The 13,054-nt window shown below is 54.4% G+C and overlaps 2 pseudogenes; both read left to right on the forward strand.

Annotated features, from left to right (window-relative positions):
• Nucleotides 1-918: 918 nt before the first annotated feature.
• On the forward strand, nt 919-1,805 carry LOC138998544 (E3 ubiquitin-protein ligase RBBP6 pseudogene; annotated as a pseudogene).
• A 6,911-nt stretch (nt 1,806-8,716) lies between these two features.
• On the forward strand, nt 8,717-10,602 carry LOC138998545 (E3 ubiquitin-protein ligase RBBP6 pseudogene; annotated as a pseudogene).
• The last annotated feature ends 2,452 nt before the right edge of the window (nt 10,603-13,054 follow it).

A 13,054-nucleotide genomic window follows, 5' to 3' on the forward strand; every position in this document is an offset into this window, starting at 1 on the left:
TGGCTAGGCTGCTGATCCACGGTACGCTGTCTGCGTGTCGTTTCTTCTTTGGCAACTGCATCCACACCTTTGGCAACCCCTGGACCTGCTGCGGCTGGACCCCGCCATCTCGGGAGCCGCACCGGGCAGAACAGAAAGGAAGAACTGGTCTTTGCAGTTTCCGGGCCTGTTCTCGCCGTTCTGAGACTAGAGGCGAAGGGAGCGGAAGGTGAGAGAAGCGCGGAGCACTCGGGTGGGGCAGCGTCCCTGAGCCTCGGCGGCCGTGACAGGCCACCAAGGCCCCTGGCCGCCCATCCCCCGCCCCCGCCCCACCCCCCGCGCGGCGCCTGGGTGGTGAGGCCCGCTGCAGGCTTGGTGGTGCTTGGTGGTGACGCAGTGCCCCTGGGCGGAGCCCCTGGCCCTCCCGCCCTGGTTCGCCCTCCAGCCCCTGAAGTGATTCTGCGCTCAGGGTGTGGATTGCGGTTCTCACGCCCTTGCTGTGGGGAGGGGGTGTTGAACCCGCGGCCTGCGGTCCTTCGGTGTCTTTCGGGTGTTCTTTGTACCGACATATTCTGCTCTTAAGTTGACAACTAGACATATCTTGAGCGTGTCCACGTCTCCGCGCCCGACCTTCGCTAGGAGTCCTTTGGCACCATGGCCTGTGTGCATTATAAATTCGCTTCCCAACTCAACTATGCCATCGCCACCTTTGATGGGCGGCACATCTCCCTCCGCGACCTCAAGAAGCTGATTATGGGGAGAGAGAAGCTGAAAGCTGCCAAGTGCGACCTGCAGATCACCAACGCGCAGACCGAGGAAGAATACACCGATGACAATGCTCTGATTCCTAAGAACGTGTCTGTAATTGTTAGAAGAATTCCTATTGGAGCTGTGATATCTCCAAGCAAGGCGGACGCTAGACGGCCAACTGAACCAGTGATGGGCACTTCAACGGTCGCTGATGACTCTTCTGCATCGATGTCTCTGGCCCAGCTTACAAAGACTGCCAATCTGGCTGAAGCCAATGCTTCTGAAGAAGATAAAATTAAAGCCATGATGTGGCAATCTGCCCAGGCATACGGCCCCGTCAATTACATGAAGAAGCCTCTAGGTCCACCACCTCCATCTTATACCTGTTCCCGCTGTGGTAGACCCGGCCATTATATTCAGAACTGCCCCACAAAGGGGCGTGAACGCTTCGAACGTCGTCCTAGGATTAAAAGGAGCACTGGAATCCCCAGAAGTTTCATGGTGGAAGTGAAAGATCCTAACGTGAAAGGTGCAAAGCTCACCAACACTGGAACATATGCGATCCCGACTATAGAGGCAGAAGCATACGCAATTGGGAAGAAAGAAAGGCCACCTTTCTTCCCAGAGGAGCCCTCTTCGTCTTCTGAAAAGGACGACCCTATCCCAGACGAGTTGCTGTGTCCCATCTGCAAAGACATCGTGACTGATGCCGCTGTCATTCCCTGCTGTGCAAACAGCTACTGTGATGAGTGTATCAGAACAGCGCTCTTGGAATCAGAGGACCATACGTGCCCCACGTGTCATCAACATGATGTCTCTCCCGATGCTTTAATTGCCAATAAATTCTTGCGACAGGCTGTTATTAACTTCACCAATGGAACTGGTGGTTATGCAAAAAGACTGCGGAACCAGTTACCCCCACCGCCACCCCGGATACCGCCTCCGAGACCTCTCATTCAGCGGAATCTACAGCCTCTGCTGAGATCTCCAATATCAAGACCACAAGATCCTCCCAGGATTCCAGTGACGACTTCCTCAGGCCACCCGGCTCCCTCTATATCTTCCTTCACTTCTAATCAGTCTTCCTTAGCCCCTGCTGTGCCCGGAAATTCATCCACCCCAGTGCCTGGACCTGATATAACTGCAACGGTCTCCACATCAGTCCACTGGGAAAAGTCAGATGGGCCTCTCCGGGATTCCGAACATAAAACAGTGCGAGCCACAGCCCTTGCCTCAGAACATTCACAGGGAACCTCTTCCATAGCAATGACTGCCCTTGTGGAGGAGAAAGGTTACCCGGTGCCTGTGCTTGGAACCCCATCTTTGCTTGGACAGGCACCACCTGCTGGGTATAGCGTCCCTCCCCCCGGGTTCCCTCCAGCGCCAGCCAATTTGTCGACGCCTTGGGTATCATCAGGAGTGCAGACTGCTCATTCAAATACCATCCCAACAACACAAGCGCCACTTGGACCCGGGGAAGAATTCTACCCAGAGCAGCGACGGCTAAAAGGAGAGTCTACATATCCCTATGGTGGTTCCTCATACTCCAGAAGTCCTTCTACTTACTCTAAATCAAGATCTGGTTCAACGCGCTCACCTTCTTATTCTCGATCACCTAGCCGCTCACACTCTCGTTCCTATTCGCGATCACACCCATACCCCAGAAGGGGCAGAGGCAAGAGTCGAAATGACCGCCCAAGGTCTAGACCTCATGGATATCGTCGGTCTAGGTCAAGGTCACCACTATGTACGCGATGTCCTTCGCGAACAAGGTCCCCTCAAGCATTTAGGGGACAGTCTCCAAATAAACGGACTGTACCACAAGGGGAAACAGGACGTGCACATTTTAATAGATACAGTAAAGTTCCACCACCATATGACAGAAAAGCTTATTACGGGAGGAGTGTTGACTTTAGAGACCCATTTGAAAACGAGCATTACCGAGAGTGGGAGAGAAAATACAGAGAGTGGTATGAAAAATACGACAGAGGTTATGCTGCTGGAGCACAGCCTCGAGCGTCAGCAAATGGAGAGAACTGGCCTCCAGAGAGCTTCTCACCACTTCATATCAGGAATTCTCCCTTGACAAGGGGCCACAGAGAAGTTGACTCTGGTGGACAAAGTCGTAGACGTCGAAACACACGTGGTAGCAACTCTCCAGAAAAGCTTGCAACGAGAGACAGCCACAATCGGAAGCATAGCACAAAGTCAAGAGAAGGAGAGCGACAGTGCTGCAGGAGACGGTAAAGGAAGCAAACATAAGGAACATCGAAGGCGGAAGGAAGCGAACACCTTCTGGACACAGAGTTGTCAGAACCTTATGGAAAATCAAGAGAACCTACAAGTCCTGTGATGAGATGCCTCCCAGGCCCTCCCACAAAAAACATCCAAACACACACAAACACACACACACACACACACACACACACACACACAAACAGAACAAAAAATCAAAACTAAACAACAACAACAACAAAAAAAAACAAAAAAAAACCCCAAAGCCCTCCTTAAAAAAAAATTAAAAAACTTAAAAAAATACCCACAACAACAACAAAAGAAAGAACCCCTTAGAAAACACCCTGATCCAGCTTTTCAATGCGCTGACGCTTTGGCAAGCCCAGATGGCCAGGCCCGGACTTGGTATCTCAGCATGGGCCTGGCCATCAATCCAGAGAGGGAGAGAGGCGGGAGCGGGGGGAGGGGGGCGGGGCGGTCGACCAGATGGCCCGCCCCGATATAGTCTTTGGCTGTGGATAACAGAGATTGGGTTGACTGGTTCCGGGGCTGAAGAGCCCGTCCCGCCCTCGGCTGGTCGAGAAGCGCCAATGCAACCCTCCCTCTGGGGGAAGGCAGAGCCAGGTGATTGGACTTCCCCAGTTCTGGGAAGTGCAAGCAGGGGACTGTCTGTGAGAAGGCAGGGGGCTTGTCCTCGCCCCACCCCCACCCCCTCACCCCCCCGGAGCCTGTCTAAATTTGTATTGTCCCCTCTTCAATCAAGAAAACGGCAATGTCCTCCACAAGCCCCAGGAATCGCTTTGGCGGGCTAGTGGCGCCCTCTGCTGGTGCTGGAGCGGTGACGCTTCCAGTCCTGCGGGCGGCTGATTGGTGCAGCCTGCAGCCAGCTGATTTGGCTCCTCCCACCACGCTCCCGGGCTATAAAAGAAAGCAGGGTCCTCTTGGCAGAGCTTCTCAGCCCTAGGCTTGTGGTCGTGGTCATCGTCCTCGATCTCCAAGAGAGCTTTCAGGGGAGAGATCTTGCCAAGACCCGGTGGTCCTGGGACAGAGAAGCCCCCAAAGCGCCTGGCTAGAACCTGGCTAGGCTGCTGATCCACGGTACGCTGTCTGCGTGTCGTTTCTTCTTTGGCAACTGCATCCACACCTTTGGCAACCCCTGGACCTGCTGCGGCTGGACCCCGCCATCTCGGGAGCCGCACCGGGCAGAACAGAAAGGAAGAACTGGTCTTTGCAGTTTCCGGGCCTGTTCTCGCCGTTCTGAGACTAGAGGCGAAGGGAGCGGAAGGTGAGAGAAGCGCGGAGCACTCGGGTGGGGCAGCGTCCCTGAGCCTCGGCGGCCGTGACAGGCCACCAAGGCCCCTGGCCGCCCAACCGCCCCCCCCCCCCCGCCCCACCCCCCGCGCGGCGCCTGGGTGGTGAGGCCCGCTGCAGGCTTGGTGGTGACGCAGTGCCCCTGGGCGGAGCCCCTGGCCCTCCCGCCCTGGTTCGCCCTCCAGCCCCTGAAGTGATTCTGCGCTCAGGGTGTGGATTGCGGTTCTCACGCCCTTGCTGTGGGGAGGGCGTGTTGAACCCGCGGCCTGCGGTCCTTCGGTGTCTTTCGGGTGTTCTTTGTACCGACATATTCTGCTCTTAAGTTGACAACTAGACATATCTTGAGCGTGTCCACGTCTCCGCGCCCGACCTTCGCTAGGAGTCCTTTGGCACCATGGCCTGTGTGCATTATAAATTCGCTTCCCAACTCAACTATGCCATCGCCACCTTTGATGGGCGGCACATCTCCCTCCGCGACCTCAAGAAGCTGATTATGGGGAGAGAGAAGCTGAAAGCTGCCAAGTGCGACCTGCAGATCACCAACGCGCAGACCGAGGAAGAATACACTGATGACAATGCTCTGATTCCTAAGAACGTGTCTGTAATTGTTAGAAGAATTCCTATTGGAGCTGTGATATCTACAAGCAAGGCGGACGCTAGACGGCCAACTGAACCAGTGATGGGCACTTCAACGGTCGCTGATGACTCTTCTGCATCGATGTCTCTGGCCCAGCTTACAAAGACTGCCAATCTGGCTGAAGCCAATGCTTCTGAAGAAGATAAAATTAAAGCCATGATGTGGCAATCTGCCCAGGCATACGGCCCCGTCAATTACATGAAGAAGCCTCTAGGTCCACCACCTCCATCTTATACCTGTTCCCGCTGTGGTAGACCCGGCCATTATATTCAGAACTGCCCCACAAAGGGGCGTGAACGCTTCAAACGTCGTCCTAGGATTAAAAGGAGCACTGGAATCCCCAGAAGTTTCATGGTGGAAGTGAAAGATCCTAACGTGAAAGGTGCAAAGCTCACCAACACTGGAACATATGCGATCCCGACTATAGAGGCAGAAGCATACGCAATTGGGAAGAAAGAAAGGCCACCTTTCTTCCCAGAGGAGCCCTCTTCGTCTTCTGAAAAGGACGACCCTATCCCAGACGAGTTGCTGTGTCCCATCTGCAAAGACATCGTGACTGATGCCGCTGTCATTCCCTGCTGTGCAAACAGCTACTGTGATGAGTGTATCAGAACAGCGCTCTTGGAATCAGAGGACCATACGTGCCCCACGTGTCATCAACATGATGTCTCTCCCGATGCTTTAATTGCCAATAAATTCTTGCGACAGGCTGTTATTAACTTCACCAATGGAACTGGTGGTTATGCAAAAAGACTGCGGAACCAGTTACCCCCACCGCCACCCCGGATACCGCCTCCGAGACCTCTCATTCAGCGGAATCTACAGCCTCTGCTGAGATCTCCAATATCAAGACCACAAGATCCTCCCAGGATTCCAGTGACGACTTCCTCAGGCCACCCGGCTCCCTCTATATCTTCCTTCACTTCTAATCAGTCTTCCTTAGCCCCTGCTGTGCCCGGAAATTCATCCACCCCAGTGCCTGGACCTGATATAACTGCAACGGTCTCCACATCAGTCCACTGGGAAAAGTCAGATGGGCCTCTCCGGGATTCCGAACATAAAACAGTGCGAGCCACAGCCCTTGCCTCAGAACATTCACAGGGAACCTCTTCCATAGCAATGACTGCCCTTGTGGAGGAGAAAGGTTACCCGGTGCCTGTGCTTGGAACCCCATCTTTGCTTGGACAGGCACCACCTGCTGGGTATAGCGTCCCTCCCCCCGGGTTCCCTCCAGCGCCAGCCAATTTGTCGACGCCTTGGGTATCATCAGGAGTGCAGACTGCTCATTCAAATACCATCCCAACAACACAAGCGCCACTTGGACCCGGGGAAGAATTCTACCCAGAGCAGCGACGGCTAAAAGGAGAGTCTACATATCCCTATGGTGGTTCCTCATACTCCAGAAGTCCTTCTACTTACTCTAAATCAAGATCTGGTTCAACGCGCTCACCTTCTTATTCTCGATCACCTAGCCGCTCACACTCTCGTTCCTATTCGCGATCACACCCATACCCCAGAAGGGGCAGAGGCAAGAGTCGAAATGACCGCCCAAGGTCTAGACCTCATGGATATCGTCGGTCTAGGTCAAGGTCACCACTATGTACGCGATGTCCTTCGCGAACAAGGTCCCCTCAAGCATTTAGGGGACAGTCTCCAAATAAACGGACTGTACCACAAGGGGAAACAGGACGTGCACATTTTAATAGATACAGTAAAGTTCCACCACCATATGACAGAAAAGCTTATTACGGGAGGAGTGTTGACTTTAGAGACCCATTTGAAAACGAGCATTACCGAGAGTGGGAGAGAAAATACAGAGAGTGGTATGAAAAATACGACAGAGGTTATGCTGCTGGAGCACAGCCTCGAGCGTCAGCAAATGGAGAGAACTGGCCTCCAGAGAGCTTCTCACCACTTCATATCAGGAATTCTCCCTTGACAAGGGGCCACAGAGAAGTTGACTCTGGTGGACAAAGTCGTAGACGTCGAAACACACGTGGTAGCAACTCTCCAGAAAAGCTTGCAACGAGAGACAGCCACAATCGGAAGCATAGCACAAAGTCAAGAGAAGGAGAGCGACAGTGCTGCAGGAGACGGTAAAGGAAGCAAACATAAGGAACATCGAAGGCGGAAGGAAGCGAACACCTTCTGGACACAGAGTTGTCAGAACCTTATGGAAAATCAAGAGAACCTACAAGTCCTGTGATGAGATGCCTCCCAGGCCCTCCCACAAAAAACATCCAAACACACACAAACACACACACACACACACACACACACACACACACACACACACACAAACAGAACAAAAAATCAAAACTAAACAACAACAACAACAAAAAAAAACAAAAAAAAACCCCAAAGCCCTCCTTAAAAAAAAATTAAAAAACTTAAAAAAATACCCACAACAACAACAAAAGAAAGAACCCCTTAGAAAACACCCTGATCCAGCTTTTCAATGCGCTGACGCTTTGGCAAGCCCAGATGGCCAGGCCCGGACTTGGTATCTCAGCATGGGCCTGGCCATCAATCCAGAGAGGGAGAGAGGCGGGAGCGGGGGGAGGGGGGCGGGGCGGTCGACCAGATGGCCCGCCCCGATATAGTCTTTGGCTGTGGATAACAGAGATTGGGTTGACTGGTTCTGGGGCTGAAGAGCCCGTCCCGCCCTCGGCTGGTCGAGAAGCGCCAATGCAACCCTCCCTCTGGGGGAAGGCAGAGCCAGGTGATTGGACTTCCCCAGTTCTGGGAAGGGCAAGCAGGGGACTGTCTGTGAGAAGGCAGGGGGCTTGTCCTCGCCCCACCCCCACCCCCTCACCCCCCCGGAGCCTGTCTAAATTTGTATTGTCCCCTCTTCAATCAAGAAAACGGCAATGTCCTCCACAAGCCCCAGGAATCGCTTTGGCGGGCTAGTGGCGCCCTCTGCTGGTGCTGGAGCGGTGACGCTTCCAGTCCTGCGGGCGGCTGATTGGTGCAGCCTGCAGCCAGCTGATTTGGCTCCTCCCACCACGCTCCCGGGCTATAAAAGAAAGCAGGGTCCTCTTGGCAGAGCTTCTCAGCCCTAGGCTTGTGGTCGTGGTCATCGTCCTCGATCTCCAAGAGAGCTTTCAGGGGAGAGATCTTGCCAAGACCCGGTGGTCCTGGGACAGAGAAGCCCCCAAAGCGCCTGGCTAGAACCTGGCTAGGCTGCTGATCCACGGTACGCTGTCTGCGTGTCGTTTCTTCTTTGGCAACTGCATCCACACCTTTGGCAACCCCTGGACCTGCTGCGGCTGGACCCCGCCATCTCGGGAGCCGCACCGGGCAGAACAGAAAGGAAGAACTGGTCTTTGCAGTTTCCGGGCCTGTTCTCGCCGTTCTGAGACTAGAGGCGAAGGGAGCGGAAGGTGAGAGAAGCGCGGAGCACTCGGGTGGGGCAGCGTCCCTGAGCCTCGGCGGCCGTGACAGGCCACCAAGGCCCCTGGCCGCCCAACCGCCCCCCCCCCCCCCGCCCCACCCCCCGCGCGGCGCCTGGGTGGTGAGGCCCGCTGCAGGCTTGGTGGTGACGCAGTGCCCCTGGGCGGAGCCCCTGGCCCTCCCGCCCTGGTTCGCCCTCCAGCCCCTGAAGTGATTCTGCGCTCAGGGTGTGGATTGCGGTTCTCACGCCCTTGCTGTGGGGAGGGCGTGTTGAACCCGCGGCCTGCGGTCCTTCGGTGTCTTTCGGGTGTTCTTTGTACCGACATATTCTGCTCTTAAGTTGACAACTAGACATATCTTGAGCGTGTCCACGTCTCCGCGCCCGACCTTCGCTAGGAGTCCTTTGGCACCATGGCCTGTGTGCATTATAAATTCGCTTCCCAACTCAACTATGCCATCGCCACCTTTGATGGGCGGCACATCTCCCTCCGCGACCTCAAGAAGCTGATTATGGGGAGAGAGAAGCTGAAAGCTGCCAAGTGCGACCTGCAGATCACCAACGCGCAGACCGAGGAAGAATACACCGATGACAATGCTCTGATTCCTAAGAACGTGTCTGTAATTGTTAGAAGAATTCCTATTGGAGCTGTGATATCTACAAGCAAGGCGGACGCTAGACGGCCAACTGAACCAGTGATGGGCACTTCAACGGTCGCTGATGACTCTTCTGCATCGATGTCTCTGGCCCAGCTTACAAAGACTGCCAATCTGGCTGAAGCCAATGCTTCTGAAGAAGATAAAATTAAAGCCATGATGTGGCAATCTGCCCAGGCATACGGCCCCGTCAATTACATGAAGAAGCCTCTAGGTCCACCACCTCCATCTTATACCTGTTCCCGCTGTGGTAGACCCGGCCATTATATTCAGAACTGCCCCACAAAGGGGCGTGAACGCTTCGAACGTCGTCCTAGGATTAAAAGGAGCACTGGAATCCCCAGAAGTTTCATGGTGGAAGTGAAAGATCCTAACGTGAAAGGTGCAAAGCTCACCAACACTGGAACATATGCGATCCCGACTATAGAGGCAGAAGCATACGCAATTGGGAAGAAAGAAAGGCCACCTTTCTTCCCAGAGGAGCCCTCTTCGTCTTCTGAAAAGGACGACCCTATCCCAGACGAGTTGCTGTGTCCCATCTGCAAAGACATCGTGACTGATGCCGCTGTCATTCCCTGCTGTGCAAACAGCTACTGTGATGAGTGTATCAGAACAGCGCTCTTGGAATCAGAGGACCATACGTGCCCCACGTGTCATCAACATGATGTCTCTCCCGATGCTTTAATTGCCAATAAATTCTTGCGACAGGCTGTTATTAACTTCACCAATGGAACTGGTGGTTATGCAAAAAGACTGCGGAACCAGTTACCCCCACCGCCACCCCGGATACCGCCTCCGAGACCTCTCATTCAGCGGAATCTACAGCCTCTGCTGAGATCTCCAATATCAAGACCACAAGATCCTCCCAGGATTCCAGTGACGACTTCCTCAGGCCACCCGGCTCCCTCTATATCTTCCTTCACTTCTAATCAGTCTTCCTTAGCCCCTGCTGTGCCCGGAAATTCATCCACCCCAGTGCCTGGACCTGATATAACTGCAACGGTCTCCACATCAGTCCACTGGGAAAAGTCAGATGGGCCTCTCCGGGATTCCGAACATAAAACAGTGCGAGCCACAGCCCTTGCCTCAGAACATTCACAGGGAACCTCTTCCATAGCAATGACTGCCCTTGTGGAGGAGAAAGGTTACCCGGTGCCTGTGCTTGGAACCCCATCTTTGCTCGGACAGGCACCACCTGCTGGGTATAGCGTCCCTCCCCCCGGGTTCCCTCCAGCGCCAGCCAATTTGTCGACGCCTTGGGTATCATCAGGAGTGCAGACTGCTCATTCAAATACCATCCCAACAACACAAGCGCCACTTGGACCCGGGGAAGAATTCTACCCAGAGCAGCGACGGCTAAAAGGAGAGTCTACATATCCCTATGGTGGTTCCTCATACTCCAGAAGTCCTTCTACTTACTCTAAATCAAGATCTGGTTCAACGCGCTCACCTTCTTATTCTCGATCACCTAGCCGCTCACACTCTCGTTCCTATTCGCGATCACACCCATACCCCAGAAGGGGCAGAGGCAAGAGTCGAAATGACCGCCCAAGGTCTAGACCTCATGGATATCGTCGGTCTAGGTCAAGGTCACCACTATGTACGCGATGTCCTTCGCGAACAAGGTCCCCTCAAGCATTTAGGGGACAGTCTCCAAATAAACGGACTGTACCACAAGGGGAAACAGGACGTGCACATTTTAATAGATACAGTAAAGTTCCACCACCATATGACAGAAAAGCTTATTACGGGAGGAGTGTTGACTTTAGAGACCCATTTGAAAACGAGCATTACCGAGAGTGGGAGAGAAAATACAGAGAGTGGTATGAAAAATACGACAGAGGTTATGCTGCTGGAGCACAGCCTCGAGCGTCAGCAAATGGAGAGAACTGGCCTCCAGAGAGCTTCTCACCACTTCATATCAGGAATTCTCCCTTGACAAGGGGCCACAGAGAAGTTGACTCTGGTGGACAAAGTCGTAGACGTCGAAACACACGTGGTAGCAACTCTCCAGAAAAGCTTGCAACGAGAGACAGCCACAATCGGAAGCATAGCACAAAGTCAAGAGAAGGAGAGCGACAGTGCTGCAGGAGACGGTAAAGGAAGCAAACATAAGGAACATCGAAGGCGGAAGGAAGCGAACACCTTCTGGACACAGAGTTGTCAGAACCTTATGGAAAATCAAGAGAACCTACAAGTCCTGTGATGAGATGCCTCCCAGGCCCTCCCACAAAAAACATCCAAACACACACAAACACACACACACACACACACACACACACACACACACACAGAACAAAAAAAACGAAAATAAACAACAACAACAAAAAAAAAAAACAAAAAAAAAACCCCAAAGCCCTCCTTAAAAAAAAATTAAAAAACTTAAAAAAATACCCACAACAACAACAAAAGAAAGAACCCCTTAGAAAACACCCTGATCCAGCTTTTCAATGCGCTGACGCTTTGGCAAGCCCAGATGGCCAGGCCCGGACTTGGTATCTCAGCATGGGCCTGGCCATCAATCCAGAGAGGGAGAGCGGCGGGAGCGGGGGAGGGGGGCGGGGCGGTCGACCAGATGGCCCGGCCCCGATATAGTCTTTGGCTGTGGATAACAGAGATTGGGTTGACTGGTTCCGGGGCTGAAGAGCCCGTCCCGCCCTCGGCTGGTCGAGAAGCGCCAATGCAACCCTCCCTCTGGGGGAAGGCAGAGCCAGGTGATTGGACTTCCCCAGTTCTGGGAAGGGCAAGCAGGGGACTGTCTGTGAGAAGGCAGGGGGCTTGTCCTCGCCCCACCCCCATCCCCTCACCCCCCCGGAGCCTGTCTAAATTTGTATTGTCCCCTCTTCAATCAAGAAAACGGCAATGTCCTCCACAAGCCCCAGGAATCGCTTTGGCGGGCTAGTGGCGCCCTCTGCTGGTGCTGGAGCGGTGACGCTTCCAGTCCTGAGGGCGGCTGATTGGTGCAGCCTGCAGCCAGCTGATTTGGCTCCTCCCACCACGCTCCCGGGCTATAAAAGAAAGCAGGGTCCGCTTGGCAGAGCTTCTCAGCCCTAGGCTTGTGGTCGTGGTCATCGTCCTCGATCTCCAAGAGAGCTTTCAGGGGACAGATCTTGCCAAGACCTGGTGGTCCTGGGACAGAGAAGCCCCCGAAGCGCCTGGCTAGAACCTGGCTAGGCTGCTGATCCACGGTACGCTGTCTGCGTGTCGTTTCTTCTTTGGCAACTGTATCCACGCCTTTGGGAACCCCTGGACCTGCTGCCGCTGCACCCCGCCATCTCGGGAGCCGCACCGGGCAGAACAGAAAGGAATAACTGGTCTTTGCAGTTTCCGGGCCTGTTCTCGCCGTTCTGAGACTAGAGGCCAAGGGAGCGGAAGGTGAGAGAAGCGTGGAGCACTCGGGTGGGGCAGCGTCCCTGAGCCTCGGCGGCCGTGACAGGCCACCAAGGCCCCTGGCCGCCCATCTCCCCCCCCGCCCCCCCCCCCCCCCCGCGCGGTGCCTGGGTGGTGAGGCCCGCTGCAGGCTTGGTGGTGCTTGGTGGTGATGCAGTGCCCCTGGGCGGAGCCCCTGGCCCTCCCGCCCTGGTTCGCCCTCCAGCCCCTGAAGTGATTCTGTGCTCAAGGTGTGGATTGCGGTTCTCACGCCCTTGCTGTGGGGAGGGGGTGTTGAACCCGCGGCCTGCGGTCCTTCGGTGTCTTTCGGGTGTTCTTTGTACCGACATATTCTGCCCTTAAGTTGACAACTAGACATATCTTGAGCGTGTCCACGTCTCCGCGCCCGACCTTCGTTAGGAGTCCTTTGGCACCATGGCCTGTGTGCATTATAAATTCGCTTCCCAACTCAACTATGCCATCGCCACCTTTGATGGGCGGCACATCTCCCTCCGCGACCTCAAGAAGCTGATTATGGGGAGAGAGAAGCTGAAAGCTGCCAAGTGCGACCTGCAGATCACCAACGCCCAGACCGAGGAAGAATACACCGATGACAATGCTCTGATTCCTAAGAACGTGTCTGTAATTGTTAGAAGAATTCCTATTGGAGCTGTGATATCTACAAGCAAGGCGGACGCTAGACGGCAAACTGAACCAGTGATGGGC

This window comes from Myotis yumanensis, unplaced genomic scaffold (assembly GCF_028538775.1).
Source record: "Myotis yumanensis isolate MYYU_CA2020_CCGP unplaced genomic scaffold, mMyoYum1.0.hap1 SCAF_20, whole genome shotgun sequence".
NCBI classification, from domain to species: domain Eukaryota; kingdom Metazoa; phylum Chordata; class Mammalia; order Chiroptera; family Vespertilionidae; genus Myotis; species Myotis yumanensis.